A 19,838-nucleotide genomic window follows, 5' to 3' on the forward strand; every position below is an offset into this window, starting at 1 on the left:
CTGCCTCACCTTGAAGGAATTAGAACATAAGGTTAGTGTAAGCAATAAATAACATCACTATCAATATGACATCATCATATCATATCTCTTATCTTATATAGACATTTATGAATATAGGCTTCTAGCTTTCCGGAAAATAGGAACTGATGAAGAGGAAAAGAACTTATACTATAGGATTCATGCCATTGGAAAGAAAGGACTAGCCTCACATACCTTTGTCGTTTAGCTAAGCTATCGGTCTCTCGTTCACCTCCGATGTTACGTCGTCACCTTCATTAAAGAATGCGAGGTACATTAGCTAAATAACTATGAGAACGCGTCGTTATTTCTAGGAAAAATTGGGTAGCACTTCCTTTGTTTATACTACTTTTCCCATGTTCTATATCAACTCCCAACATTCCCAATGCTACTCACAATATCACAATCAACAATCATCATCTATGTGCATTTAGCAAAATACACCATTTCTCTCCAATTTCATCACATTTATGGTTATAGGTTCGATATCGCATTTTCCCACGTATCACATTTATCTCAGGGTTTACAAGTCATTTATAATCTATTCATACTCACAACACCCTATAATCCATGATTCAATTCAACTACTAACCAAACATGACACTATTCACTCTTGAATGACCCATTTGCTATGCTTCTCTACAAGTCGAGTACCTTAACCTTCCAATATCTTTAAACAACATGTAATAGTCATGAAACTTACCTTGGATGATGGTTGGACAAGCCTTGAGTGGAGTTTTCCCTTCTAACACCAAAACCCTACTTTCCCTCTTTGGATTTCCTTGAGGAAGATGAACCTTACTTGGGTTTCATATACTTTGATTCATGGATTTGATGTTGTTAATATTGGTTTCCCTTGATTTTTCTTGTGGATGAAAGTTTGGAGAGGGTTCCAGAGGTTTTAGGACTAAAATGGTGAAAAAAAAATGAGTTAGAACGAAATTGGGTCTATATATAATTGTCCAGAAGATTCTGGACTGGCACAACATGCGACACTATGTGCGAGTCGCATGTCGAACATGCGAGTCGCATGTTGTGTCGTAGGTCATGCCAGTTGATCAACTCTCATTGGCATAACATGCGACACTATGTGCGAGTCGCATGTCGAACATGCGAGTCGCATGTTGTGTCGCAGGTCATGCCAGAACGTGATGAACTATCTGCCGTAAAGTGGCCATAACTTTTGATCCCGATGTGCTGTAAGGGCCCACCACCTATGGTTGGAAAGATATGTCAATTATCTACAACTTTTATACTGTGGTGTTGTTCCCAAATTCCGACTTAAAAATGGAGTTTTGGTCCCTACAAACCAGATCCTCCGAAAGTGTTTCCTTAACTCGCCCTTTTTGGATGGCTTGTGCCTATATTTGGCTTGTGGGTACTTCTTGAAACTCACTTGGATCCTAATTAACAACATAAGAGGCATTATAATTCTTCTCCTAAATATCTTTAAGACATCGCTAGTTCGATACTCGAAATTGTCCTTCGCCAGTCGATCAACTGTGCGCGAACGAAAATTTTCCGGGGTGTAACACAAAGGCTCCCATCGTTCTTATTCCTCTAGTATTCCAAGACAGAAAACTAATCATGGGAAACATTAAGAAGGGTTTTTTTTGTGAGCCTTTGAGCTCTAGTTTTTAGAGGGGAGAATTTTCCTTTCATGATTTCCTGGCTTTTGGACCCTCTTGGGGAGAGATTTCCCGCCATGGATTGCAAATATTCATCATTTGAATTTGTAGACATATTAAAGATGATTCGCCTTGCATTTTCGTCATCAGATTTGGCACAATCTGAGAGATCATCATCTTGGACAGAGTTATATTCATCACTCCAATCCCCCTCCTCATGATCTGGTGGTTCTCCAGCTTGTTCGTTAAGTCCTTTTTCTTGGAGAGATTCAAAAGCATTTCCAAAGTCTATAGTGATAGCTCCTCCTGGAAGAATCCTTCTACAAATACCATTTTTTGAGATCACCTTTTCAAAATCAGGCTCCTTTGACACCTCTTATATCCTATCCGAGAGGATACTAGAAGAAGTAGTGGCAGTCTCCTTATTGGTAGATGTATTTGGTCCCGGACCATCCTTCCCCTGGTCATTCTTCATATCACAATTGTTTGACGTATTCTAGGATGACAAAATGGTCCCTGTAGGTTGGTAGATCTGGTTGGTTTTAGTAGGAAAATCCTTTTTGTGAGTCGACTTAGGGGCAGTTTCAGCTTTGCGATCAGTGGCCTTCTCATTTTGGGGATCTTTGCTTTGATCAACTTTGGTGATTTCAAGATCGTTCGAGTTATTTAGCACAATGTCATCATCTCTTGTTGTCTCCTGCTGAGTATCATTGTCACTTTTATCTTCCTTTTTTGATCCATCTTATCTTGTTTGGTGATTTTATTGTTTTTTTTTCATGTTCTGATTTTCCTCATCGCCTGAAGATTTCTTTTGCTGCGCAGGTTCTTTTTCTTTGTATTCCTCATCTTTTTTGCCCTGAAGGATCTGTTTGTAATCCTTATTGCTAGCATTGCCTCTGGTAGAAAACTTATTGTTGTTAGTGTCTTTTCCCCCATCCTTCTCCTCTTTCCTTTGGTTCTCCAACCTCATTTACTGAGATTTCTTCTTTCAGCCCACTTACACACATCTAGGGAGTGACCAATCCTTTTGCAATGAGTGTAGTATTTTGGCATTTGTTCATACTCGATTTTCTAATAAAAGCCTTTCAAAGGGGAATTTTCATTCTCTAAGCCAATCCATATCTTATCAAGACGAGGTTTCGTTAGATCCATGATAACTTTTGCTTTGGCTAGCCCCGGTCTGCTTTTAATCACAGTGGCATTATCGGGGGTCTGAGGGGTGCCAATTGGACTAAGGATTTGTTTAAGGTAATCCCAATGATAAAAATTAAGAGGAAGGCCTGGCAATAACACCCACACAAGAGCAAATGGAGAGTCTTCATCCGGTTTGAAATCCGGAGTCCATTGCTCCATCCACATTTGCTGGCCGTCGATCTCGAACATTCTTCTAAAGAAAGCATTTTGACAGTCTTCTTCCAAACTAAATATTAAGAAAATAGTCCTAAAGTCGAAAGCCCCAATTTGAACATTTCCTTTGACAGTCATCTTCTCAGCGAAATCGCTTCGAATTTTCTCTATCTGAGGACGAGTTTTGAGGAACTTACCGACTATAGTCCATTTGCAATGATTGGCCATGACACCATAGAATTGCTTGGCTTTGAAAGTGACCGCTGGTACTCCATTGTGAGAGGAGACATGAGCCACGACTTCCAGTGCTCCATCAATACTAGGGGTCAAAGTAGGTGATACAGCAGATGCATAAGAAAATTTTGGTGGGATTGTTTCTGTCGATGGGTGTCACGCCCCGAACCATGGCCTGGACGTAACACGACACTCGGTGCCTGACTGCATGTGACCGAGCGAACCACATGGCTTGCTGAACTATCATGAGGCATAACATAAGCGTAATATAACGTGAATGCATAATGAGCCTTTATAAAACATGATAAGTCGTAATACTTAATAAAAATACTTGTTTAAACATGAGTGCAGAAATAACATGAATGAACCAAAAATGGCTATACGACTCCGAATGTCTGACATAACATAACTGACTTGTCTAGTCTATGAAACCTCTATCATGATCTGACTGGAAAACATACTTACTGGGACAAGGCCCCCAGCATACCTTAGATGCATAACTAAGCATAAAACAAAAGTTGACTAAATCCCGAATGAGATGGGGCTCACCAATAAGCTGATACGAATGTTGTCTTACTGAGCAGATGTGTCGTCCTGTATATCAGTACCTGCATCGTGAAATGCAGGCCCCCGGGCAATAAGAAGGGGACGTCAGCACATTGAATGTACTGGTATGTAAAACAACTGACAGAAATAACATGGGACATGGAATAACATGATAAGAACTGCAACTGAAAGCCTGGACATGAACCTGAGCATGAGCATGAGCATGAATACATATATATATAAAAAACATGGTAAAAATATCATAGATAATATTTGGACCTCTCCCATGCAGCATATAGTTGTTCCCCTGGAAGTTGTTTAAACCCAAAAATCTTATCCCGAAGCTCAGCCTTTTTGCTGGGTGGGAACCATTTTTTTAGAAAGATATTGGCCAGCTCATTCCAGGTATGAATAGTATTGCTCGAGAGCTTTTCATACCATTCCCTAGCTTGGCCAGCTAATGAATATTTGAAAACCCGCAGTCGCAGTGCATCAGCAGGAACAACACCTTGAGATTGTTGGGAACATACATGCACGAAATTCTTTAGGTGTCGAAGTGGACAGTCCTCCGAAGAATTTCGGAAATAGCCTTCAAGTTTCAATAGCTGATAGATAGAACTATCAATTTTGAAATTAGCATTTCCTATTCTCGGGGGAACTACAGCAGAAGCATAATCAGCTTCGTCGATGAATTCTGCAAATACATTCTCATCCTCCTCTTCTTCTGGTGCAGGATGGTTCACTTGGATCCCCCCTTGGTTCCCTTGATTGCGATGGGGTCTTCCAGCCATGTTCACCTGGTTCACTAAAACAGCAAACGAGGTGTGATGGAATAGAAAAAGTTTTAAAGAATAGTACACAACAATTAGTAATTTCTGAACCGTATTCCCCGGCAGCGGCGCCAAAATTTGATACGCTCAAATTACACCTATTAATGGCGTAAAGCGGACGTTGTCAAATATAGTAACCCAACAAGGTTGGGGTCGAATCCCACAGGGAATATGGAGAGAAAAGATTACTAATCGTATGTGATACCGGTCTTTAGATGCTTTAATCCTATTCCGGATAGTTTGAATTGATTGTTGAATAATGTAATTTAATACTTTGACTTAGAATGTAATTAATGTGAGAGAGAGAGACTAAGGTTGTGTTCCCCAATTTGATTAGATATTATGCTTCAGGTTTCAAAGTGATATACTTCTAATGGTTGTTCTATGAATATGCACTTGGTCTCTTAAAGACTTCTTAATGTTTCCCAACAGTTAAGCAGTATTTCCTCTTTATGATTCTTCCGAATATAAAAGAGTTACAATCGAAGAGCGACCAATGATGCCAATTTAGACTTATTCTTATTCCTAAGTTAATCTATTAAACGAGGGTTAACGCCTCGAGTCATTGTTATTCAATCTTACCAATATTGACTCTCTTTCCCAAGAAAAGTCAATATAATGGCTTCGGCTAATGCTTGCAATCATTACCCAACGTTACAACTCAAAGATAGAATAAATAACAACAACCATTATGCATATATCAATAATAGAAACCCATTCACATAATACCCATCATGGGATTCACAACCTTAGAATTGAAATTAGCTACTCATAATGTTTCTTGATAGAAAAAGCTTAAAGATTAACATAATACACTTACAATACTAATACAAGATGGAATGAGAGTGAAGTTGTTGCCTTAAATGCTCCAATCACTTCAAGATTAAAAACCTAGGGTTTATGCCTCTAAAATAAAATCTGAATGTTGAATTAAAACCCTACATTATGTATTTATAGAGCCAAAAATCGCGCCAAGTTTCTGGACAAAAATGCCCTTACGCCGCATTGTTACGGACCGTAACTCAGGTTACGGTCCGTCCTTCATTTCGTCATTTGACCACTTTGACGTTACGGCCACCGTGCGACGGACCGTACCCTGTGTTACGGTCCGTCCTTCTGAAGCGTAAGTGGTGACAATTACTTGGCACTCTCTGGAATTTTGGATGATGTTACGGTGAAGGGTTACGGACCGTAACATGCGTTACGGACCGTAACACTAAACCGTAACACTGAAGGTTTTATTGAAACTCTCTGGAAATTTAGCTCATGTTACGGTGACATGTTACGGACCGTAACATGAGTTACGGACCGTAACACTCCACCGTAACACTGATGGTTTCAATGAAACTTTCTGGAAATTCAGGCCCTGTTACGGTTCAAAGGTACGGACCGTAACATGAGTTACGGAGCGTCGCTTAGCTCCAATTTGTCCCTTTTTTTAGCATTACTTCTCATTTCCAATCCTTAGTTAATCAACCCTATAAAACACAAAAATAACATAAGAAACAATGTAAAAACACTTAAAATCAAGCAACATGTCTAGTTACAAAGGCATAAAATGTGCTAAAATTCACGGCACATCAACACCCCCAACTTAAGGTTTTGCTTGTTCTCAAGCAACTACAACAATACTCGCTACTAACACACGACATCTTAGCAAAATAAGAATGACTACGGTGGGTTTGGCATGTGTTGTTAGCACGGACTCTTCGATCCAAGAAAAATATTTAGGCTCTTATCCATCTCCTGTTTGTGACACAAAATGCACATTTCAGAAAAATTTTAATTAACCATGCAACCTCAATTAATGACACAATCATAGTACGGGGGTCTCTATGCACATGAATTTCAACTTCCAGAAAGCCAGTTACTTTGAAACCTACAATCCTTATGCCCTCACATAGACCAAAGTTTGTCCCAACACACATTTACGATATAAATGGGACAGAAGACTAAAGAGACAGAAGAACACTCACACTCACAAAGAAATTTGCATACCATGCGTGCACAAACCATAGGCTTGCCTTTATTTTCCATGCATTCAACTCTGAACAATTTGATCGTGATCACATTAGGACTTTTTGGGCTTGTAACGTTGGCTTAGGGACGGGTAGGATGAATATTTGGGTATCGGTGACTCACTCTCCTCGACACTTCTTTTTGACTTCATTCATCATTCTTCCTATCATTTCCGACCCTCCATCTTTAGCGCAGATTTCTTTAGAACTTACATACCTATATATCTAAAAATTTTTTTTTTTATTATTTTCACATTGAATTATGTCCCTTTATATTCGTGATCACCCCCAACAGGCCTTTGGCCTCATTTTTCGCATCTTGACTTATCACCCCCAACTTAGGCTTTTAGCCTCATTTGTCATTCTTCCGTGTCAAGGAGGGACTTGGTGCCAAATGGGATTATTCACAAAAGGGAAATAGGTTAGTTCATGGTTAATCGAAGAAAAAGTCTATAGGCTCAAAAATGGGAGACTAGGGATCATTTTCTGTACGGGCCAGGCTCATTTAAGATACTTGGGGGTTAATACAAAGAAAGCCTAAGATCACTTCACAATCAAATTCTCTTTAGAATTCACGCACGACCAACCGGGCAAGTTCTAGATTGCAAGCATCATATGCAAATAGAAGCTAAAAACTCACCACACAATGGTATAAGGATTGTTTAAATATTCCGACTTCATTTCCGTTTGAAGATTTCATATGCATAAACACCCTTTCTTTGCAATGTCATTAAAAGAACCATACATGTCAATATCAACAACTCATTTTTGATGTATATCACAAATTATTTTTCGGAGGGATATCATTGAACTTGTAAAAACCATTTATATCTATGCTAGAAACATGGACCACTACCACTTAAGTCATCATTACTTTACTTCTATATTAAACATCCTAAATATGCTAGGTTTAACATACACATAGCATTCTTCGGGAATAGAAACACATAGCAAAGACAAACCGAAGAACGTCCTAACACATACTTGCTAATAAAAATAATACCAACAAAACAAAACAATAACAATTGTCTTAAACACATGCTTATTATCACAATTTTGGGATAAAATACCCATCAAAACAAAAATACTAAAAACAATCTCCAGTATAAATCCCAACAACCAATCAGTAAATACTACACCCCTAACTTAAAAGCATGCATTGCCCTCAAAGCATCAATATAACGCATTAAAAAAAATGGAGGGCCTCCCTGGAGCGCACTAGGCACTCGGATCTGTCGCAGCATCATGGGTTGGAGCAGTGGGTGGGGGAGAAATACGGTGAGCCGTCTCAATGGGCTGAGCTGAGCTAGAAGTAGCTCCTGCGGTGTCGGAACTTAACCGGGACTCCTGGCGGATTCTTTTCAAAGTACGCCGCTCCTCTTCCTCATTCTGTGGGCGCAACTCAGCATATGGATCAAGACTTTGGAGAATGGGCTCGAGATCTGGCGATGCTCTGCTTCGCTTCCCTTTGTCCACAGAGGGGATATCCTCCTCCAACTCTTCGTCGTGCTGTTCCTCAACCGTGTCTTCGTTGTCATCATCCCCTAGTAGGCTCTGAACCGGCTGGTATAGGCTCTGTACCAACTCCGTGTGTACTTTAGGAACCTGGTCTGTCGCCACAGCCACTTCCTGGGCCTTCAATTTCTGCACATCATCCTTGACAGACCGCAACTCACTCCGAATAGCGCCCAATTCCAATGTAGGGTGTGTCCTAGTCAGCGCAGTCATTCTGCCCTCAATACCATCTATTCGGGAGTGGATTTGTAGGTGGTCCGCAGCCATTTGTTCTTTTATCGGTCGCAGCGCTGCATCAATAGCCATTTTTGTGTATAATTTTAGCTCAGTCATGATCTGCTTGACCTGCCTATCTGTGCGATCCGCTTGCAGGACCACTGCCCCAAAATTGTCCCGGTTGAACATCATTTTTTTTTCAAGCTCGGGTGGGACTCCTGGTGTTGCCTGCGATGGTGCTGGGCTTGCTCCAGTGGAAGAGGTAGGACCACCCGAAGTAGGTGCGGCTGGAGGTGGCATAGGCTGTGTAGCATGATCAGCCGGTGGAGCCTCAGAATCTGTGTGCTGATCCGCAGCAGCTCCCTCTTCACCCATGATAGCCAAGGGTATAACATCTGATCCCGTAGGCCCCTCCGGCACCTCAGAAACCGATGCAGAGGGCAACGAACCCTGGCTGAACACCTCATCTTTCCCTTTTGTGATGTCATAAATATGGCTGGCAATCACACTGTGATCGATATGGGGTAGGGGTTCTGGTTCTGCACGCAAGCATAGTAGCGTAAGCAGGCATGGATGAATGAGGGAAGTGGCCGGCTGGGTGGCTCTCTCTCGGAGGTCTTCGGCTATCAGTCGCCCGAAGTTGATCTTATATCGCGACATTATGGAAGCCACAAGAACAGCCCTGTCTGGAGTCAAATAATTATCTGATTGGGTAGGACGGATTCGGAACAGAACAATTTGCCACCAAAACTTTGCCTCTGGCGTTAGGGTGTTTTTCCAAATCCGCGTGGTGGCTGTCAACTTTGGCACTATGGCCCATTCAGGATCTGTTGTCCGTGCAATAACAGAAGCTACCCATTTTCGGACGGGGATTGTATCCTTCTGTTCAATTTTGTAGGCAAACTCCCCTTCTTCCGCTGCTGTAGGCTCTATATAATCTTCCCCGAATAGTGTTTTATTTATAGCCGATGGAGAGACATCTATCTTCTTTGTCCGGAATACAACCTCATTCATTGCCGGTACTTGAGTTGCTCGCTGCCCTTTCTTCACTACTTTGAATACAACTGCCCCATATGAAGCGTATAATTCCCTAACAAAAACCGATATGTAGGACCCAACGGGGTTTTTCAAAAACTCCAACTTGTGGAATCGGATAGTATCACTAATGCCGGGATATCCTTCGATTCCATCGAAGATGACATTCCGTTCCTCGAAAATACTCCGCCTTGGGTCCATTCCCTCACCTTTTACCCGCTCACACCCCTTGTTATACAAATCTTCAGATCCCTCCACATTAAACCGGAGGATCTTCTCAGTCATAGTTTGCAGCCGAATGTCAAGTTTCCTTCTTTCCTGTTCGCGCTCTTTTTCACGCTCCTCCGCAGTAGACTGTCTAATGGGTGGTTGAGGTCGGTGTGTTGGTGTGATAGCCCGCTGGGGTTCACTTTGGCTCGACGAACTCGACGAGCTCGACTCTCTTAACTCCTCAGTCGAGGAGGAACTTTCTGATTGTGGGTCTGGTTGGCTGGGTGCAACTGGTGGGGGTGGCTTGCTGGGTGCGACCGGCCTCTTTTTAGGCCTGGCGTCCTTGATCAGATCGTCGTCGCGCAGCCGTGAGGTTACCTTGCTTGCAGCACGACCTTTTCCTTTTTGCGCGACCTTAGGTGAAGCCTTCTTTGATTGTCGTGGTTTACCCATACCTGTGGAAGGAAAAGTTAGATATGATGTACGAGAAGTTGTAAACAATTTACACCTTATGAATTTAAGCCAAAGACTTTAATTAGGTCAGGTACCGTAACACAGTCGACGGACCGTCGATGGTGTTACGGGCCGTATCTTCATCCGTAACTGAAATGGTTCAATTAAGCAAAGGGACCGTAACACAGTCGACGGTCCGTATCGTAGGATACGGTTCGTAACGTCTCACCGTAACATGATCAAAATTTTCAGAAAAGTTACTGGAAATTTGAGAGGTGTTACGGTATGATGTTACGGTCCGTCACTCGTGTTACGGTCCGTAACACCTCACCGTAACGTCTGTCAAAATTCCAGAAGGTTTTCATGGAATCCATCGATGTTACGGTGTGGTATTACGGTCCGTAACATAGGATACGGACCGTAACATCCCACCGTAACATCAGCCAAATTTCCAGAAAGTTTTCCTGGAAATTATCGGTGTTACGGTACGATGTTACGGTCCGTAACGTACGTTACGGTCCGTAACACATAATGACGGGCAACGGATTAGCAAACAAATGACTTGGCCAAATTTTCTCGTTTTAAGCACGAGGCCAAGATTTTTGGACTTAATGTCCCATGGGTATGTTGTAAAACAATATTATATCCCCTCACATGCCTCGGGTTACTCAGACTTCACCCGGTTTTATTAAAGTTTTTATTGGGGACTTTTATCGAACAGTTGGGTGGCAAACCGATTTAGTAATTTCAAAAATGAAACCTTTAACCGGATTTGCCCTCCAATTCAGTGGGAAGCAATTGCTCGTGCCCAAGAATCTTTTAAACAACACCAATACTAATCCCAACCCTCAACCATTGTCAAATCCCCCATAACTTATCAATTGAAATTCAAACTCAACCAACACAGCCCAAAACACGAATTTCAACGCATATTATACGAAATTATTCATGAGCATCATAGAACTCGCATTGATAGCTAAAAGAAAAGAGCAAAGACATGTAATACCTGATCGTTGGCGATTGTAAGGGTGAAACTCAAAATTACAACAGGGATTGTGTTAAGAAGATAGTAAAGAGATTTTTTAGAGAAATATGGGGGAGAATGGAAGATGAAGAGAGGAGGATGTGAAGAAGAGAAGAGAGGATTTATGAGGGAGAAGCAGTTGAAAAACGTTTTAAGAATCCTTTTAATTTGAAATGGGAACCGTCGGTAATGTATTTAAACATTTCCGACAATTACTTTACCTGTTACGGACCGTATCCTGAGATACGGACCGTATCTTGTGTTACGGTCCATCAAACGACCCCGTTTCACTTATTCATTAATGACCTGGCAGTCCAATCGACGGACCGTAACTCGTGTTACGGTCCGTATCACCTGGCGTAACATCTTGAAAATTTCCAGTGAAGCCCAGATTTTGTATCAACGTTACGACCCAGGGTTACGGTCCGTAATACGTACGACGGACCGTAACTTGTACCGTAACACTCTTCCTCACCCTTCAGTGATTTTTTCTTTTTTTCTTTTTTCCTGTTACGCTTCATGATACGGACCGTAACATGAGTTACGGGCCGTAACATGGAGCGTCTCGCCTTGAATCATTCAGCAGTTATTTCGTCCCTTCAGTTCTCAAAATCCCATCACATTAGCACATCAACAACACAAAACAATACAAGGACAATACAAACTTTAAACTACTTACAAAGCGGTAAATGTGGGTTGCCTCCCACACAGCGCTTGGTTTAACGTCACAGCTCGACGTGGTACCTCATTTTCGAGTTCAGGAGCCATATTTCAAACGATACCTATCCACAACCTTACCATCATCAATACACCAATGGTAATGCTTCACTCTTTGTGCATTCACCTTAAACGTCCGAGTGCCATCCTCGGATTTCACCTCAATGACGCTTCCATTTGGGGATACACTCACAATTTCAAAAGGGCCAGACCAACGGGACTTTAACTTGCCTGGAAAGAACTTCAGGCGTGAATTGTATAACAAGACCAAGTCTTTTGGCTGAAAATCCCTTTTTAGGATCTTCAAGTCATGATAGTATTTCATCTTTTCCTTGTACAGTGTTGCACTTTCGTAGGCATTGTTCCTAAATTCATCCATCTCGTTGATTTGAAACAACCGCAGCTTGGTTGCTTTATGCCAATCCATATTCAGCTTTTTCAATGCCCAAAGGGCTTTATGCTCAAGCTCAATAGGCAAATGACATGCTTTCCCAAATACCAACTTATACGGTGAAGTCCCTATAGGCGTTTTGAATGCCGTGCGATATGCCCATAAAGCATCATCCAACTTTTTAGACCAGTCAGTGCGATTCACATTGACCGTCTTTGCCAAGATGCTTTTTATTTCTCTATTTGAGACCTCAACCTGACCACTCGTCTGAGGATGATATGGAGTGGCAACCCTGTGATGCACGCCATAGTTTTCAAGAAGATCAGCAAATGGTTTATTGCAGAAATGAGATCCACCATCGCTAATAATAGCTCTAGGAGTGCCAAATCTAGTAAAGATGTTCTTTTTGAGAAACGTATTGACTCTCCTACCATCATTGTTAGGCAAGGCCACCGCCTCCACCCATTTGGAGACATAATCCACTGCGACAAGAATGTATTTCAGGCCGTAGGAGCTCACGAAGGGCCTCATAAAATCAATTCCCCATACATCAAATAGCTCCACCTCAAGAACAAAGTTCATCGGAGTTTCATGCCTCCGACCTATTGTGCCCTGGCGTTGGCATTTATCACAAGAGCGTGCCAACATATTTGCATCACGATAAATGGCTGGCCAGTAGTAGCCACACTCTAGCACCTTGGCTGCTGTTCGATTTCCACTGTGATGTCCACCAACTGGAGAATCATGGCAAGCTTTCAAAATGTCCATCACCTCAGATTCCGCCACACATCTCCGGATCATATTGTCAGCACATGTTCTGAATAAGTAAGGCTCATCCCAACAATACTGTCGGCAGTCTCTCAAGAACTTCTTCTTTTGATATGTCTTCAACTCTTCAGGAACGATGCCAGTTACCAAATAATTGGCAATATCGGCATACCATGGTGCCACATCATTGGCAATGACCAAAACTCTTTCATCCGGGAAAGTGTCATCAATATCTAGCACATCACTCGGTCTCCCTGGTGCTTCCAGTCTGGAAAGATGGTCAGCTACTTGATTTTCTGACCCTTTCCGGTCTCTGACTCCAAAGTCAAATTCTTGTAGCAACAACACCCATCTTATCAACCGAGGCTTAGCATCCTTTTTCGCCATCAAATAGCGCAATGCAGCATGGTCAGTGTGAACCACTACCTTGGCACCCAACAAATAAGCCCGGAACTTTTCAAAAGCATAAACAATAGCAAGTAATTCTTGCTCCGTTACTGTATAGTTCAGCGGGGCTCCATTCAATGTTTTGCTGGCATAATAAATTGGGTGTAGGATTTTGTTTAGCCGCTGACCAAGCACAGCACCAATTGCAAGACCACTGGCGTCACACATTAATTCAAAGGGAAGTGACCAATCTGGGGACACCACAATCGGTGCGGAGGTTAATTTCAGCTTCAACTCGTCAAACGCCTTGATGCACTTTTCATCAAAATTGAATTTGGATTCTTTTTCTAAGAGTTTGCACATGGGATTTGCAATTTTTGAGAAGTCTTTGATAAACCTTCTATAGAATCCGGCGTGCCCCAAGAAACTCCGAACTCCTTTTACTGAAACGGGCGGAGGGAGTTGTGAAATCACATCGATTTTAGCTTGATCAACCTCAATCCCTTTTTCTGAAATCTTATGGCCAAGGACAATGCCCTCCTTGACCATAAAATGACACTTCTCCCAGTTGAGCACGAGGTTGGTTTCCTCACACCGTTGCAGCACCCGATCAAGATGACCCAAACATTCATCGAATGAATCTCCCACCACCGAGAAATCATCCATGAAAACTTCAAGAAAGTTTTCAACCATATCAGAGAATATGGACATCATGCATCTTTGGAAGGTAGCTGGTGCATTGCAAAGACCAAATGGCATCCGGCTGAAAGCGAATGTCCCATAGGGACAAGTGAAAGTAGTCTTTTCTTGGTCTTCCAACGCAATGTTGATCTGGTTGTATCCTGAGTACCCATCCAAGAAACAGTAATAAGATCTTCCGGCTAGCCGATCAAGCATTTGATCAATAAAAGGCATAGGGAAATGGTCCTTGCAAGATGCGGTATTCAGCTTCCGATAGCCCATACACACTCTCCAACCGGTGACAGTCCTTGTCGGAATCAACTCATTTTTAGAGTTAGGAACAACAGTGATGCCCCCTATCTTTGGCACACACTGAACTGGGCTCACCCATGGACTGTTGGCTATCGGGTAGACCACCCCAGCATCTAACCACTTAATTATTTCCTTCTTCACCACCTCTTGCATCGGTGGATTTAATCTTCGCTGATGCTCAACACTCGGCGAACTTTCCTCCTCCAACTGTATTCGGTGCTCACAAATTCCGGCGGGAATCCCCCGGATGTCTGCAATAGTCCATCCCAAAGCTCTTAAATGCTTTCTCAATACTTCGATGAGTCTTTGGATTTGGCCCTCATTCAGAAGTGATGACACAATAACTGGGAGGGAGGCATTCGTTTCAAGAAACACATATTTAAGATGAGCTGGAAGTTGCTTGAGATCCAACTTCGGTGGCTCAATAATTGAGGGTTTTGCAGGAGGAGTTGTTCGCTTCTCTAAATCAAGAGATAGTTTCTTGGGCTCATAAGAATAAGACCCCAGACCGATGAGTGCATTTATTGTCTCAGTATATTCCTCCATTTGTTCAGCATCAAAATTTACCAAGATGGCTGATAGTGCTTCACTCAAACATTCTTCCTCCATTTTGAATTCCACAGCATCATCCACCTCATCAACAGAATTTATGACTGAAATACTTTGATAAGGACTAGGTAATTTCATACCTCTGCTTGCGTGGAAAGTCACCTCCTCATCGTTCACCCGGAACTTTATTTCGTGCTTCTCGGAATCCATAAGAGCTCTCCCCGTGGCAAGGAAAGGTCTTCCCAGAATAATAGGAATTTCTTGATCAATAGCACAATCAAGAATCACGAAATCTGCCGGCAGAAGGAATTTCCCGATTTGAACCAGTACATCATCAACTACCCCCACTGGCCTTTTTATCGATCTGTCAGCCATCTGCAATCTCATGGTAGTTGGCCTCGGCATTGCTAACCCTGATCTCATAAAAATTTCCATGGGCATAAGATTTATGCTAGCCCCGTTATCACATAAAGCCCTAGCAAAATTTTGCTGCCCTATGGTGCATGGAATTGTGAATGCTCCAGGATCTTCCCTCTTTTGCACTGTGGTCTTGGAAAGAATGGCACTAACGTGGTGAGTGATGCCCACAGTGTCATGTTTCAATGTTTTTTTCTTCTTTGTTAAAAGGTCCTTCAAATACTTAGCAAAGCCAGGCATTTCTTGGACAGCATCCATGAACGGAAAATTCATCGTTAACTGCTTGAGTTGATCATAAAATCGCAAGCACTTCTCATCTTCTGTTTTTCTCACCAGCCTTTGAGGAAAAGGTGGTGAAGATTTGAACAATTGGCTCAAAGGGCGAAGAGCACCGGAAAGTTTTGCCTTCCCCTTTTCCTGGTTTTCCACCGGTTCCTTTGGTTTATTAAGATTCAGCTCTTCTTCAACTACAATGGGGACTTCCTCCCCTGCTTCTTCCTCGACAATATCATCCAATACACTAGGCTGCGCTTCTTTTTCAACAATTGGTTCCTGATCAATTGGCTTTTTATTGTCACCCTGAAATATTTTTCCACTTCTGGTGCTAATGGCAAGTACATTCTCCACAGAGTTCACTCCACTACCTTTTGGATTAGGAACTGTATCACTCGGTAATTGTCCCCGTTGAGGAGTATGCACTTCTCGGGAAAGGTCTCTGAATTGCGCTTCAAGCTTCTGAATGGAAGCTGAATGCGATAGTTGGACCTGGGACATTCCCTTGATTGTGCTCTCTGTTCTGTCTTGATTCATCAGCATTTTCTGCATCATACTCTTCAGTTCTGCAGAATCATTAGACGTGTTACCAGCAGAGTTAGTAGCTGAATTATCTTTCCATGGCTGGGAATTGGATGCTTGCCCCCTAGGTGGAATGTAGGGGTTAGAGCTCTTGTTGCCATAATTATTGTTATTGTAATTCCCTTGATTGGGATTACCCTGATCAGTTCTTCCATAATTCTGTCCTTGGTAATTTTGTTGAGGCCTTTGCCATGGGTGATTACCGGAACCTTGGTAGTTTTGCCGTTGATAACCCCCTTGCGAGTTATTGACATAATTCGCATCCTCATATTGTGGCTGCCCCTCAAGATAAGTTTCGTCAGAAACTTGATACATTCCGGGAGCATGAGGTGGCATCTCATCGATAACGTTTACACATTTGGCCTCTTTCTCCATAAGCCTTTTGGATAATAAATCCACGGTGGTTTGCAGTTGAGCGAACACATGATCTCGCTCATGATTTTCTTTGGCCACCGCGGCCACAGAGGGACTACCATATGATAGGAATTCACTATCAGTCGAATGCCAGGCTTGATTATGGGTAGTAAGCTTGTCGAGCAACCGGGTGATGTTGACAAAGGTTTTGTCCATAAAGCATCCCCCAGCTGCAGTGTTGACAGCTATTTGATTCATTGTATCTAGCCCCTTGTAGAACTTCTCTGTGAGAATTGCATCTGGAAATCCATGATTCGGAGATTGAGCTAGATAATATTTGAACCTCTCCCATGCAGCATATAGTTGTTCCCCTGGAAGTTGTTTAAACCCAAAAATCTTATCCCGAAGCTCATCCTTTTTGCTGGGTGGGAACCATTTTTTTAGAAAGATATTGGCCAGCTCATTCCAGGTATGAATAGTATTGCTCGAGAGCTTTTCATACCATTCCCTAGCTTGGCCAGCTAATGAATATTTGAAAACCCGCAGTCGCAGTGCATCAGCAGGAACAACACCTTGAGATTGTTGGGAACATACATGCACGAAATTCTTTAGGTGTCGAAGTGGACAGTCCTCCGAAGAATTTCGGAAATAGCCTTCAAGTTTCAATAGCTGATAGATAGAACTATCAATTTCGAAATTAGCATTTCCTGTTCTCGGGGGAACTACACCAGAAGCATAATCAGCTTCGTCGATGAATTCTGCAAATACATTCTCATCCTCCTCTTCTTCTGGTGCAGGATGGTTCACTTGGATCCCCCCTTGGTTCCCTTGATTGCGATGGGGTCTTCCAGCCATGTTCACCTGGTTCACTAAAACAGCAAACGAGGTGTGATGGAATAGAAAAAGTTTTAAAGAATAGTACACAACAATTAGTAATTTCTGAACCGTATTCCCCGGTAGCGGCGCCAAAATTTGATACGCTCAAATTACACCTATTAATGGCGTAAAGCGGACGTTGTCAAATATAGTAACCCAACAAGGTTGGGGTCGAATCCCACAGGGAATATGGAGAGAAAAGATTACTAATCGTATGCGATACCGGTCTTTAGATGCTTTAATCCTATTCCGGATAGTTTGAATTGATTGTTGAATAATGTAATTTAATACTTTGACTTAGAATGTAATTAATGTGAGAGAGAGAGACTAAGGTTGTGTTCCCCAATTTGATTAGATATTATGCTTCAGGTTTCAAAGTGATATACTTCTAATGGTTGTTCTATGAATATGCACTTGGTCTCTTAAAGACTTCTTAATGTTTCCCAATAGTTAAGCAGTATTTCCTCTTTATGATTCTTCCGAATATAAAAGAGTTACAATCGAAGAGCGACCAATGATGCCAATTTAGACTTATTCTTATTCCTAAGTTAATCTATTAAACGAGGGTTAACGCCTCGAGTCATTGTTATTCAATCTTACCAATATTGACTCTCTTTCCCAAGAAAAGTCAATATAATGGCTTCGGCTAATGCTTGCAATCATTACCCAACGTTACAACTCAAAGATAGAATAAATAACAACAACCATTATGCATATATCAATAATAGAAACCCATTCACATAATACCCATCATGGGATTCACAACCTTAGAATTGAAATTAGCTACTCATAATGTTTCTTGATAGAAAAAGCTTAAAGATTAACATAATACACTTACAATACTAATACAAGATGGAATGAGAGTGAAGTTGTTGCCTTAAATGCTCCAATCACTTCAAGATTAAAAACCTAGGGTTTATGCCTCTAAAATAAAATCTGAATGTTGAATTAAAACCCTACATTATGTATTTATAGAGCCAAAAATCGCGCCAAGTTTCTGGATAAAAATGCCCTTACGCCGCATTGTTACGGACCGTAACTCAGGTTACGGTCCGTCCTTCATTTCGTCATTTGACCACTTTGACGTTACGGCCACCGTGCGACGGACCGTACCCTGTGTTACGGTCCGTCCTTCTGAAGCGTAAGTGGTGACAATTACTTGGCACTCTCTGGAATTTTGGATGATGTTACGGTGAAGGGTTACGGACCGTAACATGCGTTACGGACCGTAACACTAAACCGTAACACTGAAGGTTTTATTGAAACTCTCTGGAAATTTAGCTCATGTTACGGTGACATGTTACGGACCGTAACATGAGTTACGGACCGTAACACTCCACCGTAAAACTGATGGTTTCAATGAAACTTTCTGGAAATTCAGGCCCTGTTACGGTTCAAAGGTACGGACCGTAACATGAGTTACGGACCCTGTTACGGTCCGTAACATGAGTTACGGTCCGTAACATGAGTTACGGAGTGTCGCTTAGCTCCAATTTGTCCCTTTTTTTTAGCATTACTTCTCATTTCCAATCCTTAGTTAATCAACCCTAAAAAACACAAAAATAACATAAGAAACAATGTAAAAACACTTAAAATCAAGCAACATGTCTAGTTACAAAGGCATAAAATGTGCTAAAATTCACGGCACATCAGGTATCGTCCTAACTAGGCGGAGCGATCCTTGTCCTATGGTGGCTACATAGTTTCAGGCTATCTGAGCCTTCTCGGTAATGCGTGCAACTCCCAAAAACATGAACATAACATAGTTGGCTAAGAAGCCCATGATTTTCGTGAATTAACTTGTAATCATGATTCCACGAAATAACTTGTAACATAGTTTCATGAAATAGCTTGTAAACATGGTTTCATGAAATAGCTTGTAAATATGGTTTCAGGAAATAGCTTGTAAATATGATTTCAGGAATAGCTTGTAAACATGATTTCATGAAATAACTTGTAAATATGGTTTCATGAAATAGCTTGTAAACATGATTTCATGAAATAGCTTGTAAACATATTCTTGATTCATGAGTAATAACAATAGTTCATAATCATATATGTGTAATTGACTTGAAAACATGCTTGTAACTTGCAAAATAAAATCATTAAGTTTCATATGAACATAATGATAACACATGAGGAAGAATTCATGATTCATGGATTAAGCTAGGATTCCTAATATCCGTAATGGAAGGTTAGGAATACAACAACGAATATAGATACAAAATTCATGTACATAAATACTTAAATATGGGCTACCAATATGTTGGGTTTAATGCCCTAAGATTTTAACTTCATGGATATCAAGGAAACGAAGCATGGGGAAGAACATAGAGATTCCCTCATGTGGATGGAAGTTCTACATACCTTAGTTGTTCCAAAACTTGAATTAAAGACTTGGATTTTGAAGAAGATTTCCTAAATCTTGATTCTTGAATCTTGAGATGGGTTTTCTTG

At 41.5% G+C, this 19,838-nt stretch overlaps 1 non-coding gene across 1 annotated transcript; it reads left to right on the plus strand.

Annotated features, from left to right (window-relative positions):
* The first annotated feature begins 16,809 nt into the window (after positions 1-16,809).
* LOC132642985 (small nucleolar RNA R71) lies at positions 16,810-16,916 on the plus strand. The gene has a single exon (XR_009583451.1). It is a non-coding gene; the product is annotated as a small nucleolar RNA R71 (small nucleolar RNA).
* Positions 16,917-19,838: the final 2,922 nt, after the last annotated feature.

This window comes from Lycium barbarum, chromosome 5, assembly GCF_019175385.1.
Source record: "Lycium barbarum isolate Lr01 chromosome 5, ASM1917538v2, whole genome shotgun sequence".
Taxonomy (NCBI): Eukaryota; Viridiplantae; Streptophyta; class Magnoliopsida; order Solanales; family Solanaceae; genus Lycium; species Lycium barbarum.